A 5170-nucleotide genomic window follows, 5' to 3' on the forward strand; every position below is an offset into this window, starting at 1 on the left:
AGCCAGATGGCATGAAACAGCAAAGGCCAAATAATTCATCATTCCACAGACTGGTGGTGATGGACTGGTCCCCAGAAGAATCCAGGCTGGTTGAAAATCTTTTCAAGTGCTACAGGTAAGACAGTTCCTTCATTTCTAATATTGCAGAGCTGAGTTTCTGAATGCTGCAGTGAAATGTCAACTGCTAATAAAATCCTGGTCTTGACAGGTAAAAGTCAGTCTTTTCTGGGATTGTTTTATAAACCTTTGACTTTATGCTTCACAACATAGCAGTGTTTCTTTAAAAAGAACAACATCACAAGCAGCCTACAGCTAAACCATGAAGAACAGTTAATTGCCCTTCAACTAAAATAACTCCATGAGCAATCAATCAATGAAGAACAGAGAGCAGCCCTATCTGCCAGTCATCCACAGCCAGATGACTGTTTGGAGGACCAGCACTGCTGCCTTCATTGGATTATTGGGTCACAAATAGACCAAATAACCAGCCCAGCCTTTCACATGACACGTGTTGTGCTCCTTCCTCCAGATTGTTGTCATATGGCTGTTGATTGTGCATGACAAATACATAAAAAAGCCATTTCTCAGGCTTGATGATCCAGTCTGCCCAGGCTTGGTTTGATGGCCAGTTGAATGACATGAAAAGGTGCAGTTGGGGGTGACAGGATGGGAAGAATGATAGAAATTCTCATGAGTATTCTTACAAATCCCCAGAAGACAGCTCACACTGGGACACCCAGGTCAGGTGCTTGTGGAATCAGCTGTTCTTTCATATAAGCCCAACATCTGTGATGTTATTTGTGTTATTTTCATTCTTTTGATTCACACTGACAACCAGGTTGGAGATTACTGGGTTGCCTGAGCTACATTATGGTGCTACACATGGCCTTGATGAAGTCCTGTTTATTTACAAAACATGAAAAAGTCTTCTTTCCTAGAGTGTTGGGTTAAGTAAAGCTCAGACTTTGCACAGTGCTTTCACCAAAGCCAGTATTTTAACAAAAATAACCAACAAAAGTGCACTCTCAAAGTTTTCTCTTGCCTCATTAGTCACAAAAAGCCATTTTCCTTTCTCCCTGACATGTGCATGTGTTTGGTTTTCTCTCTCACACAAACACAAAGCTCCAGATTTCAAATGCCCTTTTGGCACTTTCTGTGTCAGCCCAAAGGGAAGCCATGCGGATAATGTGCAATGTACAGAAGCTTTGCCATGTGCTTGTCATTGTTTCAGCTCTCTGATTCTAGAGAGGCATTTGTTAGTCTTTTTGTGCTTATTTTAAGGAACAGTTATGGTTATCCACCAATTTCTGTGAAATTCCATGAACATATCTTCACTTCAGCTTAGCAGGACATTCACACCAGTAATATGAACACTGATTTTACCTAAACATCTCCAGTGAAACGTTTTGAGGATGCATCATTCTTTTTAGGGTCTTCATATTTCCTTGTTCTGAAAAGCAACCTTCCTCCCTGGTATGTCAAGGACATGTGCTCACTGCCTGGACTGGTTTTGTACATTTTATCTTTGTATTTATTTCCTTGTGTGAAAATTGGCCTTTTGAACAATAGGATACCATGTGTAGCACATGGTGAGATCTGAAAGCCTTCATTTTAAAAACAATTACATCCTAAATGCATCTGTCAAGCGAGTGGAAAACCTCTATATCAAGTAGGGCTGACAAAACAGATGAAAATGTAATTGTTTCTGGTTTAGTCTCCTATTTTCTTCATGAGGTTAAAGCCTTTCCTAATGGTACTTGGGGTGGTTCCCTACATCCCACTGACTTGCTCCAATGGACTGAATAAATCATTTTATCTTTGTGCACAGATAATGGCAGTTTTTACCTTCACTGTGTGTCAAGAGGCCAATGTGCTCAGTGTATGTCAAGTATGAGAAGTTGTTTATTATAGTCATCGTAGGCAAAATGCCAGAAACTGCTAATTGGACAAAACGCAGAAACACAGAGTGTCACCAGAGACTCCACATCTTTTAGCTGTGCTGTCCTGCACAAATCTAAGGACTAAGTTCTGCAAACATTGACATTGCAACTGACAAATGGGGCTGTGAAACCATTCATTCCTCATGCACCTGGGCCAGTCTTCAATGCAATGTTTTTAGTTTTTAGTATTAAATGTTGATATCATTTCAGTAGGGGAAGATGAGAGTAATGGAGCAGGTTCCTTCCTCAGTGTTATCCAGGCACAGACTTTTTATTTTTTCATGTACTTCTGAGCATTGTCATAAATTGTCTGTCTGCAGAAGTTGAAAATTCTTCTTGAGACTGGATCTGAGTAAGTATTACTGCTGTTCTGCAGGAGTGTGGGCACTGACCTCGCTGAAATGAAGTTACTTGCTCAGAGTCACATGAGAAAACAGAATTAATTTCTTTAATTTCAAGTCATATTTTGACTCCCACACTTCCTCTCTCCTTAACGTTATTATTACTACTAAGTACGTATTCTGGTATAGTGTGAGGCATGGTTAGGTCATAGTTGCTGGCTGTGTGCACAACCTATCATGTAAAGTCGTTTCCACTGAGAAAAATAAACATTGAAATAATTGGGGGGAAAAAACAGGATAAAATGAGCCCCAAAAGGCAGTCAGCTGGCAAAAATGGGCTTTGACTCTTCATCTGTGAGAGGATCAAAACTAGTCTGATCTATAAAACCCTCAAGCAATAAACAAGCAATGAAAAAGCAGCTAAACAAGTGAGAAATGTCATGGCTGTTTGTTGGCAGGCGTGTTATCCACAGAGAACCATCACAGCCCAGCCCTCCTGTGTGACTCAGAGCAAAGGCTGTCTGCAGCCGGTGGGACTGGCTCCCTCTGCTCAATCAGTGGCTTCCTGAACAATGAGGGGAAAAAATAATGAGAACTATGATGAATAATATCCTTATAAAAATATGAATTTAATTGCTCTAATTGCTTGAACAATGAATTGTCAAGTGCTTAGTACAGACTGTAATGCAGGAGAACTGGAGAAGTCAATAAATTAACAGGTAAATAGTTCCCCTTTGCTTGCATCTTCACATCCCACACTGGGAACTTCAGATCCTGTTTCCAGACCAGAATAGGAGCAGGAGCTCCTCATACGATTATGTCATTTATGTGACTTGCTACATCAGGACAGTAATGGTGGGAGAAAGTGTAATGGAGTTTACATGACTCCCCTGTGCAGTTCTAAATCTCTTAGACCAAGCTGCTCATGTGTCCAACCTGTAACAGAGTAATAGCTGATAAAATCAGAGGAACCACTGATATTTGTGGACTGGTGTTATTGGCTTAATCCCCTAAAAGCAAAAGGGAGCGTTTTCTACAACCCAGCACTGGAAAGTACTTTGTCTTGCAAATATGCCTCAGTTTCTCCTAAGGATCCTAATCCCAGAAGCAAAGCTACCATCTGCCTTCCCGAGACCCACCAGCCAATACTGCTGCAGCGATGGACACAGCTCCTCTGGGCAGGACTGAATCCACAGGTCATGTCACAGAGGAAGCTAATAGGTAAAAATAGGTGTCTAGATAATAAGGCATTGCATCTCATTACCAGTTCCCTGAGAAAGCCAACATCCCTCTATCATTCCTCTCAAAAGGATGCTTTCTTATAATTACATATCACTTTATTAGGCAGCTGAAGCAAAGAGCACGTTTGATGCTAATGAAGTGCTGCTGTGGTTGAGTCTGTCACTATTTTTGGAGCCACACATCTCCAGCACTTTTGATTGGGTGAGGGAGGCTTTGGATGTCTCCAGCTTCTGCTGTGGGGGCTGCACAGGGAAAAGCAATGACTCAGCGAGCCAGGACTGCAGAGCTGGTTACATGCTCAGAATGAGAAACGCCGCGGGACAGCGAGAACACGCACAAAAGCTCTTTATGTGGTGGAAGTATTTTTCAGGTAGTGGACAGCATCATCTAGATCAAACAATCCTTCTGAATATTCGCTTTGTGTCGGTTATCTGTCCGGTCCTTGTTTTTCCACTTTTCCACCCATTACCTCAGAGCATTTCAGAAAAAAGCCAAGATTTCACAGAACTCCAGGAAAATATTCCCGAGGTTAGGAGTGAGACACGTCACAGCTGTCCACCAGCACCAATCCTGACGCAGACAAGGGCTTTGCCAGCTCCATTTTCTGCAGCAGAGCTGAGGAGCTGCTCAGCATCACAAAGGCATCATTTGGTGTTAAAATCTGACTTATCAGCCAGTGCCCCTGGGAACAGGCCTGCTCCCACCCCACTTTGTGCCAACACCAGCATTCAGCTGGTCCCACAGTGACTCAGTTCAGGATCTAAACAAAAATACTAATTCCTCCCTCTCTCCCCACCTCACAGGGTTGTTACTGGTCACCACTAGTCAGCCAAGGACAGGACTGGGGCAAGGGAGGCACCGGTGGCACCGGCAGCACCTGGGACCGTTTCTGCACATCAGGACCTGTTAGGACAACTAAATTACATTACCACATCACTTCCTGACAGCACACTGGCAGCCAGAGCCTCCCCTTCTGTAAACAAGGTTAGTGGTTCCAAGTATCATTTCGTGTCTTCTGATACACAAATGAGGAATGTATCAGAGTAATCAATAATTATAGAAAATACGATTGTATCCAAATGCCTCCTTACTCTGAGAATGCCCCACAGGGCTGTATTGTTACTACCTCTCTTCCTGGAGAGGAAGCGATGACTGAAGCATTAGCACCTCTTACCTGTTCTCTTAGACTGCAACTGTGTGACCACATCTTGGTTTGCTACAAACTACTTTAATCAAGCCTTTTACTTACTGGTTTGGGACTTTTCTTGTGTAAGTGTTTCCATATACAACTTTTACTAGGAGTGAGCTTTCTAAGCATATTAGGTTAAGATCTTTCTTTGGTAGTACCACTAAACGTATCTCGGTCCTGGCAGCGAGATGTACGCAACGCTTATGTATCTTCTTAGAGCTGATTTATGTAAACAGGCCAGTCCCACCACTGCAGTAAAAGCTCATGTCAACTAAAGAAACCTCTGACTATACCATTATCCATATAAAACACAAGATGTACCTCATCACAGTCATAGTTCCAGTGACAGGGGAGAACAAAGAGCACCCTTCTGGAGCAGATACATCCCAGAGAGCCACACATGTGCACCCAGCCCACAGGCCAGGAGCACTGCACCCGGCAGAGCTTGCTCCCTGGCT

This window comes from Nestor notabilis, unplaced genomic scaffold, assembly GCF_000696875.1.
Source record: "Nestor notabilis isolate BGI_N333 unplaced genomic scaffold, ASM69687v1 scaffold16926, whole genome shotgun sequence".
Taxonomy (NCBI): domain Eukaryota; kingdom Metazoa; phylum Chordata; class Aves; order Psittaciformes; family Psittacidae; genus Nestor; species Nestor notabilis.